Source organism: Myotis daubentonii, chromosome Y (genome assembly GCF_963259705.1).
Source record: "Myotis daubentonii chromosome Y, mMyoDau2.1, whole genome shotgun sequence".
Taxonomy (NCBI): Eukaryota; Metazoa; Chordata; class Mammalia; order Chiroptera; family Vespertilionidae; genus Myotis; species Myotis daubentonii.
In genome coordinates, this window is record NC_081862.1 from 10,336,810 (window position 1) to 10,350,477 (window position 13,668).

Sequence of the window (13,668 nt, forward strand, 5' to 3'; positions counted from 1 at the left end):
GAAACGCCAATCAGAAAGGATATATGCACCCCTATCATAGCAGCACAATTCACCATAGCTAAGATTTGGAAACAGCCTAGGTGCCCATCAGCAGATGAGTGGATTTGAAAACTGTGGTACATATACACAATGGAATACTATGCTGCGGTAAAAAAAAAAAAGGAGCTCTTGCCTTTTGCAACAGCATGGATGGAACTGGAGAGCATTATGCTAAGTGAAATAAGCCAGTCAGAGAAAGATAAATACCACATGATCTCACTCATTTGTGGATTATAGAGAACAACATAGACTGATGAAAAGGGACAGACCCAAAGACTGAGAAACAGCAATCAGGCTATCAATCCCCAGAAGGAAAGTAGGGGAGGGGGGGGGTAAGGGGAAGAGATCAACCGAAGGACTTGTATACATGTATATAAGCCAAACCAATGGACATGTACAACAGGGGGATGGGAACATGAGTTTGTGTGTGGGGGGGGAGGTTGGGGGTTAATAGGGGTGGGGATGAGGACACATTTGTAATACCTTAACTAAAAAAAAAACCCTCATTTTTAAGACAAAATAAATTACAGTTTGGTGAAACACCCTTTGAATGGCTCGGCGCTTATTTCAGCTACAAGGAATTGTACTTTCTTGTACATCTTGGGGGACTTTGAAGCAAAGTAGTTAACTCTAAATCATATGATGACACACCTGACTCAGGACACAGACCAAGCCTAAGCAGAATAAAAGGCTGATATGCACATTCTATCTGTATAGTCTTATATACATATTAACAATCTAGCCATTAAAAAAACAGAAAACTCATAAAACGATTTCAAAACTTAGAGCATAAAGGTATATAGCAACACAACATTTAATGTACAATCTATTCTATTTGACGATGTGAAAACTACATTAAAAGATAATAAAAATCTATCTACAAATATGATACGGCAGAGGAAATGAGGTTTCAAAGTGATCTCAGGTCCACAGCTCTTCAGTTATCCTGAATTTGTAGATGAGCATGCTTAAAAATATAAATGTGTTCTGGAAGAACACCACCAGCCCTGGGTAAATGTTAGTATTTACTCTGGGTAACATAGGCACCAAAAAGAATCCAAATGGAAGCAATGAGTGACCTGAACATACACATGAAGGCGATGAAGAGCCAGATATGAGCACCTGTTCTTCCCTAAGAGCTGCTCTCATAGCTGTCACCTCTCACCTGGGCATTGGACACCGCATTTATCATGAAGAAGGCCAGTGTGGAGAACACACCACAGGTGTGGAAGGTGGGGGTCAGCTGCTCAGGCTTCGCGTACACCACGGCCATTGATCATCACCGACCAGCTGCAGAGAACAATACGCCTGTGTCCACAGAGGCCATGGCATTCCACTCCAGTCAATGAATTCCCACTCTGGCCAATGGACTTTATCCAGGAAGCCTGTCATTGTCACCCTGCAGGCCAGGGTTTGTCATTAATACTGTATTCCAACTCCCCATACCCATACCGACCCTGAGGGCACGCTGGGGGGAGCCTGCGCTGTGGTCCAGCCTGTGGGCTCTGCTCCACTTCAGCCTGGGGCTAATCCATTTCCATTTAAAGTTATTATTGATAGGTATTGTTTGTTGCCATTTTTATTCTTTATGACTGTGTTTCTTCTTCCTGTCCTATTTCTTCTTTTTATAGCAGACCCTTTAGCATTTCTAGCATTGCTGGTTTGGTGGTAATAACCTCACTTAGTCCCTTTTTGGCTGTGAAGTTCCTGATTTCACCTTCAATTTTGATTGATAGCCTTTCTGGGTACAGAATTCTTGGATTTAGACCCTTGCTTTGCATGACTTTGTATATTTTATTCCATTCCCTTCTGGCCTTATGTGTTTCTGTTGTGAAATCAGTTGATAGTCTGATGGGAGATCATTTGTAAGTAACTTTCTGTCTCTCTCTGGCATCCTTTAAGATTGTTACTATGTCATTGGTGTTTGCCTAGTTAATTATAATGTGTCTTGGTGTTGATCTTTTGGAGTTCATCTTGTTTGGGACTCTGAGTTTCTTGGACTTGTGTAAGTTTTTTTCTTTCTGATATCAGGGAAGTTTTCTGTCATAATTTTTTCAAACAGGTTTTCTATTCCTTGCTGTTTCCTTTCCATCTGGTACCCCTATTATGTGGATGTTGTTTGTTTTGTGTTTACCAACGTTCCCCTAGGCACTCCTGTTTTTTTAAGTTTTTTTTTCTAGATGCTGCTCTAGGGTATTGTTTCCTATCTTGTCTTCTAGCTCACTGATGCAGGCCTCCGCTTCTTCTAGTGTACTGTTGATGATTTCTATTGAGTTTTTTTTTTTATTGCAGCAATGTCATTTTTCATTTCTTCTTGGTTCTTCTTCATTTCCTCTTGGTTCTTACACATATTGTTGAATTTGTCTTCCATCCTTTTCAGTGACCTTATGGCCCTTGCTCTGAATTCTTTCTGTGTCATATTGCTTGCCTCTGTTTCATTTACTTCCTTTTCTGGTGATTACTGTTTTTCTTTTGTATGCGGGCTGTTTCTTTGTCTCCCCATTTTCTCTCCTCTAAGGCTTTCTGGTTATGTAGCTCTCTCCTGCAGTGACTTACTGGCACAAAATACAACACAACAAGACACAACGCACATGGCACCAGACACAAATATATTCATGATACTAATACCCCCAAATAAAGGTGACCACCAGAGAAAAGAGAGTTAGTGAACAGAAAATAGTGCAAAAATGATATTGAGAAAAGAAGGATATGTAAGAGAAAAAAAAGAAAAAAGAAGAAAGAAGGGGAAAATATATGTATATGGGGAGAAAACTGCAATTAAACAACTACTGATCCGAAAAAAACCCTGACAAATACCCAGAGATGAATGCAAACAACAAACAACAACTAATCCAAAAAATTCAAACAATAAACACCCAGATGAATCTGAGGCAGCAGAGTTTATTTCCAGAAGGTAAGGTCAAGGAATAGAATGAATGGGGAAATAGACAAAATTCAGTATAGAGGAGGTATAAAGAAAATGACTGTATACAAAAAAGTTAAAAACAAAATACAAAAAATAAATAAATAAATAAATAAATAAATAAATAAATAAATAAATATATCAAAATAAATATAAGAAAATATATTTTTATAAAAATTATATAGATATTTATAAAAGAAACTGTATATAAGTAAAATGTCGCCCTTTAAAAAATCTATCTATATATTCCTTTACTATTGGAAAAGGAGTATAGAGAGTAGATAGGCCTGAGTTAGTGATTGGCATTAGTTAAACTATTAGTAGAAGAAGGGAGCAAGTGAGGAGAGGAAAAACAGAAGCAAAAAAAGAAAAAAACAACAACAAAAAACAAACAAAAACTATCCAACAATCAAAAAAACAACAAGATAGAAAGAAAAAGGCCAAAAAAAGTTTGTGTAGTGAATAAAGAAAAGAGAGAAGTGTGTATGGGCTTGGAGCAGGGGAGAGGAAATTAGATATTTGAGCAAGATGAATTTGTAACAGGGAGTAAGAAGAAAGGATAGAGAAAAACTGAAGCAAGAACAGGGTAAGAGAAACAGGATAACAAAGGGAAAAAGTGAGGAAGAGAATGTTGGCAAAAAGGAAAAATTGAGATAGAGTAAAATATTGCTAAAGGGAAAATAAAAATAAAATGTAGAACGCTAATCTCAAAATAAAATAAAATAAAATAAAATAAAGAAAAAATTAAATAAAACTTAAGGTAAAATAATAGTATTCATAATAATAGCTAAAAATCCTATATAATAAAGATCTAATATGAAAATGGTCACCACGTCTTCATGCCCTCATGCCCCCATGCCCTCATGCCCTTGCACTCTCGTGCCAGAACTGCTCAGGCAGTCAACAATGGGGAGAGGGGAATGGGGACCAGCCAGGCACAAATGATCTCACAAGAGATAAATGGGGACCAGCCAGTATGTGGCCCGGGAGAAGGACAAGCCATCTGCCCCATGGTCCTGGGTGCCAGTGGCTGCACCTGTAGCCCAGGATAGGAACAAACTGCATGCCCTGCGGACCCAGGCACCAGTGGCTGTGCCTGCAGTCCAGGAGAGGGACAAGCCGCCTGCCACATAGTCCGTGGTGCCAGCAGCTGTGCCTGTGCCTATGGCCAGGGAGAGGACAAGCCACTCACCCTGAGGTCTGGGCACCAGCAGCTGTGCCTGCACCTATGGCCCAGAAGAGGGACAAGCCACCTATCCTGTGGTCCTGGATGTCAGCAGCTGGGGCTGTGGCCAAGGAGAGGGACAAGCCACATGCCCCGTGGTCCCAGGCACCAGCAGCTGCACCTGCAGCCTGGGAGAGGCACAACCCACCACCTGTGGTCCCAGGCACCAACGCTATGCTTGCGCCTGTGGCTCATGAGAGAAATAAGCCTCCTAACCTACCCGCCCACTATCCCCTGTGGCTGTGGCCAGCCCAGGTGAAGCTGACCCAGGTCCTGGGTGCCTGTGACTTCCCAGAGGAGGGAATCCTGTGTCCTGGGTATGGGGTGAGGTAGAGGCATTTAGAGGCAATCAGGCTGGTAGGGGAGCAGCAAGGGGTGATCAGGCAGGCAGAGGTGGTTAGGAGCGATCAGTGAGACAGCCAGGCAAGCAGTTTGGAGCCAGTGGTCCTGATTTGTGAAAGGCAGTTGGACATCCCCTGAGGGGTCCTGGATTAGAGAAGGTGCAGGCTGAGCTGAGAAAGTCCCCTACCCCCGTGCACGAAATTTGTGCACTGGGCCTCTAATAAATATATAATAATAAACAAGGTAAAATCAAGTGAGAGAAAAATAATTTAGTTTCTTAAGTAAAAAACAATAAATAAAAATGTGAAGTAGTGAATGTTGTTCACTTCCTCTACTGTTTGCTTGGTACATCTGTTTCCTTTCAGGTAGTCAGCACAGTATTGAAATTCTCTGTAATCCACCGCTCCTCTGTGTCATAAGCCACAATCCTGTTTTCAAACAGGCGGGATCTCTCTGCTCTTTTTGGTTCTCAGCTCGCCTTTTGTTGTATTTACACACAAGAGTCAATTTCTGATACAACCCCTGGGTGACAGTGTCTTAATATCCAGGGCTAAAAGGCTCCTCTACCCAGTATTCAGATTTTGCTTTTCCTGCCACACTTAATACTGGTTGGAAGGATAGTCTGTCCCAGAGCTAGTTTTCTGTTTGTCTTTCCCCACTCTTATCCCCAATTTCCACAAAAACAACTTTCCCCTGCAGTCTCAGTGAGTGTTTTTAATTGGAAGATCCTATGTACTGGACTTAGCAAGCAAAAGTAAGGATTTAAAAATAAAAAAATAGCCAGAGGATACGTGCAGACTAATGTCTTTTTCCCTGGCACTGCACGGGACTTTTCCCCCTGGTTCTGCTTGTGTCTCTGTGAGCCTCTTTTCCCCTGGCTTGATGCAACCAGTACAGAACTTCAGGATGCCTTTTTGGCCCAGTCCAGCTGTGGGTTATTATCTAGAATCCCCCTTTGTCAGCAGCCCTGTGGACCCCCTTCCACTTTCAAAGGCTACACTGACCTCAAAGGCCGTGGATTTTGTGGGTCCCAGTCTTTCTCTGAGACTCTAGTTCCTGCTGCATATGTTTCTCCCTCCATCCTGGGTCCCAAATCTCATCTTTTTCTAGTTGATCTCTGACCTTTCCATCTGTGGATTGCCTCACCAGCTGTGTTTAATTCGCCAGTTTCAGGTGGGTATTGTTTAATTCAGCTGTTTCTTCTATCTGCTCTGTGAGAAGGTGAAGGGCCCATCTACATTTTCTGCACTGCTTTCTTTCATCCCTGAACTGACCTCCCAAGCACCTGTGGTCAGGGAGGCTGGAGTTCCAGCATTTCTGGATTCACAGCTGAGGTAGCTGGTCCCTGGGTGTTGTGGTTGTAAGGTCCGGGGAGGTTTCCAAGGTCTCCCCATTGAGGTAAGGCTTGGGTTCTGATCACAGCCAGTCTTCCCTTTAAGATGGCACAGTCTCTGCAGCAGAGCTGGCTGCTCTGGGAGAGTTTTCAGTGGCACTAGAGGCTGCCTGGACAGGGGTTCGGTCCACCAGTACACAACAATCTCTTGGAATATAGCTGTCCCTCACTCACAAATACAGACGCTCCACACATGTCCATGCACTCTCCTTTCCAAATATGAAACTCTTAACCATGGCCACTTTGATACCAAGAAACCTGAGGTATCCACTATGACCTGACTATGATGTCACTCAAAGAATCATAAGAGACCATGTATTGTAGGAAGACAGTGTCAAACTGAAGTGGCAAGTGCATGATCAAACCTTTGAGAAGGCTGTAGGACAAAGCAGATATATACTAGTAAGCAGTGAACAAATTTCCCTTGGGCCCCTATGCTATCCTCTGGATTACTCACTTAGCCTAGACCCATGGACTCCTGGACACATACCTAGGAAATCTTGAGGGAGGAAGGAAAGACATTGCTTGGCTTAAAGATAATCATTCATGATACTGGCAACCAAGAGACAGTGCTCACCTTCAGCAGAGCAGATCTTTTCTGTATATTCAGGAAGCACAGTGTGTAAGGGAAACCATCAAAATGGACTGTTTATAGGGCTGTTCAAATTCCTTATTTACATTGCTTGTATGGCAAATGAACACACAGGACAGACTCATGATTGGAAATTCCTTCACAATTAAATTTGAGCAGAGGTGTATGAACTGACTATACTCAATGAACAAAAACAAACAAAGATATTTACTTATTTTAGGGGTTATTACAGTGTAGTTGCAAAGTGGAGGATTTCATTAATCAAGAAGATATTTTGGCACATTATGTATATTCTCTACGAGGAATGCAAATGCCTCAAACAAAACAAAGAGAGAAACATGACAGCCTTAATCCCATAAAAATCCATCTGGACAAAAAGCATGAGTGAGGGCAAGGTGGCAAAAGTGTTCAAATACAAGGAAACTAGACTTCGGTTGTGAGCATATACTGGAGTATAATCTACTGTATTATCATGTCATACTATTAAAATTCATAAAAACTTATTAACCACTTCATATTTCATAATAAAATTATTTTTAAAGAATCTTTGTCATACCTCCTCCTGTTTGAAAAGAGAAATGACTTTTTTCTGTTTTTAAATAATATGAAGAAATTTTTGTCATGTACCATGTGTTCAGTAAAGATCATGAGAGGCTTCCATTCATTCTGGGAAGTAGCAGGTATACTATAGGGTGTTAGCCATCATACAGCTAAATGAGGAATAATTTCTAATATTAAGAGCATTAAGAGGTAAAAAAAAAAAAAACCAATTTCTAATTTCAGAGACCACTCAAGAAAAGTTTTCAAGAATGGACCACAGTTTCAGTATATAAAGGCTTGATGACTGTTATAACAATCCAATGGGCTTCCTTTGTCCTTACTCCCATGTCTTTCGTAATGACATAGATATTCTGAAAAATTTCTGGTTGGGGCTTATCCAAGACTCCATATTATGATGGAAGAGATTCAGGACATTAATAGTTTTATTTTTGCAATGGTTCCAAACCAAAAGTGAGAAAAATTGGAAGGGCTCATGATAGGGCTATTACCAATATTGGTGTAAAGTAGAATAATTCAGGATTTGTCAAGGACTGGAAACATATGTTAGCACAAACACATAACCTTCTCAACTTTAGTTTTCTGTGAGTGGCAGTTAACACTTTAAGTAGCTGCAAATATAAGGAGGAGAGTGAAGGCAAGAGAAATGGTGAATCTGATAAGGTGTGTGATTTTTGGAATAAATACATGAGTATAGTATCTGCAAATGTAAAAGAAATGTGGTATGTGTGTGGAAATAATTTTATTGGGGACACTGTTCAAATGATCAAAAACTTGAAAGATAGGGAACATATTAATTTTAGGCAACCACACAGAGATTCTACATTTATGTCTAAAGGGTTGGTCACTGCAACAGATGCTAAGTAATATTGTAATGCAGGCTGACAAATGCATCCAATTATGGTGCAATAAATATGACATGGACATGTCCCCTGTCTCCTGCTTTAAGAAGGATCAGTTCAAATGATTTATCATGGGTTGGTCATATGAATCATATTGCTGATCCTTGGAGTGTCCATGTGACATATCTTTCACAGATTTACTTAGAATCATATTGATGACTGAAAAATGGCATATGTGAAGCTTGGAATCAGGACTCATCTTGGAAAAAAAAATTGGGGGAAAGAAGGCTCCCAGTGGGAAAACTAAATGTGATGGGAGACATTGGATACCTTGGTGGCACTGGCAAATGCGCATTTTCCCATCACTAAACTCATAGTAGATCTGATCAGCATACTAAAAAACAATCAAAGCTGAAATGAATGGTCTGTCTGTCACTGAACTAGTGATGCCTAATCAATCATGGTGTTTTCACATGTGAAGAGAAGTCCTATACCTTTTTCTTCAAAGTATTGAAGCATAAATGGCCCAACTGTGTCCCAAGGACCCATCATAGGCCCTGTGACTATATCTTAGAGAGTTCAAGGGAAGCCTTGTCACCTAATACAGGACAAAAATAACAATTTATTCTCATAGAGCAACATGTACCTTTTATATATAGTCCATCAGTGCTGACAAACTCTGAGGAAAGACTTGGACTTTACACAAATACCATAAACTACAGACTGTCTGACAGTTAAAGAAAAAGCTCACAGATCTCTGATCTAGGGTTTTGGATTTCCTTTATAATATTTGCAGAGGTGCTTGAGAACTTTGGAAATGTTTCTCTAAAACCATTTTTTTCATGATAATTAGCAGTTATTTAGCATTTCCTGGTTATAGTGACACTATGGGATATCTGTCAATCAATATATTTTCATAACTCTGTGTGAAGTTGGTGTCCAATCAAATGAAACCAGTTCACAGCAGTGGCTGCTCTCTGCAATGGCTCATGATGAATATCAGAAACAATTGGTGATTTAGAATGAGTGTCTGCTCCATACATGCCTTTCTAGTGCTCAGACCCTTTGATTTGTCATAAGCTGCCAATGTCAATACAATAGTGTAAATTATTAGTGTGCATCGTGGTATAATTACTGACTGTTTCAAGTCTGGGAATGTATTCTACCCTGGGAGCCTACCCTAAGCTTGTGAGTATGAGCTAAATCTCAGCAGCAAAGAGCCACATCTAAAGCTGAAGGGTGATGACTAGCCCCAAAGACCTAAGCCTGTCTCCCAAGAGTTCAAGCCAGGAACAGGGCCCACTCAGTCATGACCCCAGAATAACCGGTTAGAGTCCTAGGCCAGATGAAAATCCACAGCAGTCCATATCATTGCCCTAATCCACCATAGGACAAAATATGCCCTTCAGCCTAATACATGTCACATATATGAAATGCAAATTATGGTGTCTACAATTAAACATTTATTTGATTGCAAGCATATCTATTGATTTACATATATTCTATGACATCTGTCAAATAATGTGAAGAGGCTTTTAGTTGTCAAGAAAACAATAAGCCATTCCTTTTCTTGCTGTTAAAGAACAAGTTTGTGGACTTCCCATGTAAGTTTTTGAATTACCTTTATAAACATTGAGTACATGTTTAAGTACTTTGGAGAGGTTTACTTCACTAAAGAAAATCTTTCCCATACCTATGTAGCCATTCTCTTATCATTCCTGATAGCAACTCTATTGAATATGTACAAAAATTTATACATAATTCTGTGTATTTAAAAAAATATGTTATTGGTTTTTAGAATGAGAGGAACAGAGAGGGAGAGAGAGAGAGAGAGAAACAGAAACATCAATGATGAGAGAGAATCATCCATTGGCTGCCTCCTGCACGCCCCATAATGGGGATCCAGCCTGCAATCTGGGCATGTAGCCTGACCAGGAATTGAACCGGCAACCGCTTGGTTCCTGGGTTGATTTTTCAACACTGAGCCATGTCACCTGGGCAATTCTGTGTATTTTTGTTGTACTCAAATGAAACTAGTCTATGGCATTTGTGACTCTGTGTACAGGCTCATGATAGAATTCAGATGCCGTGATTTAGGAATGAGTGCACTTTCCCCGCAAGGTAGCCTTTACTCAGACTTTTTAGACTCACTGTAAGTTGCCACTGACAACACTAGAATAATCCTTAGGAGAGCATAAAAGTTGGGAGATCCCACAGGAGACCACCTGCCTAGCTTTGGAACATTGTGCAATGTTGGTGGATTACTTCTAAGACTGTTCTCTGGCTTGTCTTACCTCTCAAAGGCTGAGACATCCAGGCAGTTTGCAGGTTTGAAGTTTCAAGTTATGAAGGTACCAGCAAAATGTCTACCCAAAAAGCACTGGTAGTGCATAGTGTGATGATGTTCTTGCTAGTATCAGGGAGACTGACAGAGTGAAGAAGGCTGAACTGGGACACCTGCTGTACAAGAACTGAAAATGGGAAGTTGCTGAACCAAACAAAGCAGCAGAATACCCCTTGCACATTTCCCCAGAAAAAGTGGTAGATGGTGCACTTCATAATCTTTCCACTGCAAGCACACCACGCTATGGAGAATATGGAGGAGTTCCTCTATAAGGTCTGAGAGGGACACTAGAGGTTCCTATTGTATCATGTACTCCCTGACTGTCTTATGGAGAATGTTTGCTTACTGATGTAACAGACCATGCATGGTATCCTTTTCAGCTGGCTTCAGGTACATCTTCTGAGTCCAGCCATAAGACGGATACACATGGATCCCCTGGGTTTTGTTTGTTCACTGATGCTTTCTGTGATTCAAGACCATGCTCAGCCCAATCTTTCTTCATTGGCCCCTGCAGGAGAAGGTGGTTTTGAGGACATTCTTTATGGGTCCTGAGGTCTGCCTCAGCTCCTCCCTATAATCTCATACCATCTACTTTTTCAAAGAAAGTCTATCAGACATTTTCCTACCAGGATTATTTATGCTTTGCTATACTGATTATGGGAAGTTTTGTCCCCTAGCTCAATTAATCCATCTAATACTTATTAAATCACCACTCCTCTACCTCTAGATAATCTTTTCCTAGCCTTATCACTTTCAGTGTGGTATAGTGAAAGTGGTTGCCATTCCCAAAAATGGGCAGAGAAGCACAGGGGATGTTCCTAGGTCTTGTGCCCAACATATATTTTAGTCTCTCTGAGGGATTTGTCAAGGCCACGAATGTATCCAGATCAGCTGATTCTTCCTCAAAAGGGATGGTAACTATACTACTCGATTTACTGCGCACTTATTTTCTGGAAAGTATGACATGTGGTTCCATTCCCATCAGATTATTTCATATCATGGTGGTGGCAGGAGTCTTCTTTCTACAAATTTCCCTGTGAGAGACATTCTGTTGTAAACTTTTGGAAGACCTAGAGGTTAACCACAGTGCAGATGCTCAGGAGTTTCAACCAAGGACTGATATCACCCATAAGTAACAATGGTTCTTTAAGGAATAAATCTTGGCCTTCTTTTAAGTTTAACTTGTAATAGAAAGTTCTTTTATAAAACTGGAGCAGTGAGATTTGATCACCATAAAACATTCAAAATCACCTCCACCCAGAAGACAAGCATGTAACCTTCCTCCTCCTATCTCACTTTAGTGTCCTTACTGAGAATGTACAGGGAGACCATAACAGAGGACTTCAATAATCCTGAATAAGTTACTTTCTCCTGGGTTACTGAAAAAATTATATATGCTGTCAAGATTCATCATCATGGTTCACTGCTTTGTAGATAGATGGGCAAGTTTGGAGCCTAACTCTATATGTATTCTGATTTCCCAGAGATCTAAGGGAAGTCAAAAGTTTCAATCTCTGGATAAGGTCTATCTGGGCATCTCAACTGTCTCTCATTCCCTATAATCCTCAAGTAGGTTCAACCTGGGTGGGGCAAACATTAAGATGAGGGTCGGGTCACCATCCAGCAAAAATTTCTGTGATACATTTAAAAATGTGTCTGGTTTCGAAGATGAAATGCTCAGCCAAGGGCCACCAAGTTACCAAGCAACTTGAGTTATCTTTTATGACATGGGTGTGATGTCACCCACAGGGTCATAATAGGCCATCTATGGAAGGAGGGAAGCATCAATGTAAAGTGACAATTACAAGATAAAAGCTGGGAGAACCCTGGAGGACAAAGCAGATATATAAGCAGTTACCAAATTACCCCTGGTTTCAATGCTGTCTGCTGGAATACCACATTACACCTGTGGACTCATGGACAGCTTCCCAGGAAATCTTGAGAGTGGAAGTAAAAATATGGCTTGGCTTAAATATAAACTTTCACAACATTAATGGTCAAGAGATAGTGCCCAGCTGCAGCATGACAGACCATTTCTGGATATTCATGTAGCATGGTTAGTAACGGAAATCATAAAAATGGGCTGAGTATGGGGCAGTTCCTTTCCTTATCCATGTTGCTTATATGACACAGGAACAATCATGTAGGAAATTTTCTTACGTGAAATTTGGGCAGAGTGTACAAACTAATTTTACTTAATGGGAAAAATATATAAAGATATTTGTGTGTCTTTTAGGGGAATCTCAAAGTGGGGAATTTAATTAATCAAGAAGATCTGTTGGCATATCCTAAATATTCTCACACATGTGAAATTCAAAAGCCTCAAACCAAACAAAGAAACATAAGCCCTACCCCTACACAAATCCATGGTGGTTACCAGAGGGATAAAAGCATGAGTGAGGATAAGGTGGAAAAGTATTCAAATAAAAGGAGACTGGACTTGGGTGTTGAGAATATACTGTAATATACTATGCTATACTCTATCTATCTATCTATCTATCTATCTATCTATCTATCTATCATCTATCTATCTATCAATCTATCATATATATATATATATATATATATATATAAAGCCAGCAACCTTACGCTGTAACGACCAGAACAACTGGTTGCTATGATGCCTACTGTGGCCAGTGAACCAGCCCAACCAAGGGGTGGGGCCAGCCAGCCAACCTACCCCCTGCTGGCCCTATGCATGATTGCTCCTCCACCCCAATAGGGGGAGGGGCCAGCCAGCCAACCTCCTGCAGCCCCTACTTCTGCTGGGACCCACTTCAGATTGGCCTCCCCAACCCAATCAGGGGCAGGGCTGGCTGGCCAACCTGTAGCCCCTTCCCTTAGCTGCCCCGACCTCCGATGGGCACCCAGCACCCCAGTCAGCCCATGACCCCTCCCCTGAGCCAGCCCTGCCCCAAATCGCCACCCCCCACCCCACACCAATCAGGAATGGGACTGGCCAGCCAATGTCCAAAAACCCCTCTCATGGCCGCTGACCCCCGATCGGCCCCTCACTTCATACCTAGATGGGGCCAGCTGGACCACCACCCATAGTCCCTACCCATGGTTGGCCTTACCCCCAATCATGGGTGGGGCCCGGTGGCCAATCACTCTTAGTCACTCCCCAAAGCTGGCCTAGCCCCAATCCCCTCCAATTGGGGCCACCTATACACAAATTCATGTACTCAGCCTCTAGTTATAATAATAAAAGCCTGTTATTAAAAGTTATACACTTTTAATAATCACGTGATGATGCAATCTACACTAATAAAAGAGAAACATGGTAATTGGCGTATGACCGCTACCCTTTTCATTGGCTAATCAGCGAGATATGCAAATTAACTGTCAGACAAGATGGCTGCCGGCAGCCAGGCAGCTTGAAACTAACATGAGGCTTGCTTGCTTCAGTG

At 41.3% G+C, this 13,668-nt stretch overlaps 1 pseudogene; it reads right to left on the bottom strand.

Moving 5' to 3' along the window:
- Positions 1 to 580: 580 nt before the first annotated feature.
- On the bottom strand, positions 581 to 1,431 carry LOC132225519 (transmembrane protein 50B-like; annotated as a pseudogene).
- Positions 1,432 to 13,668: the final 12,237 nt, after the last annotated feature.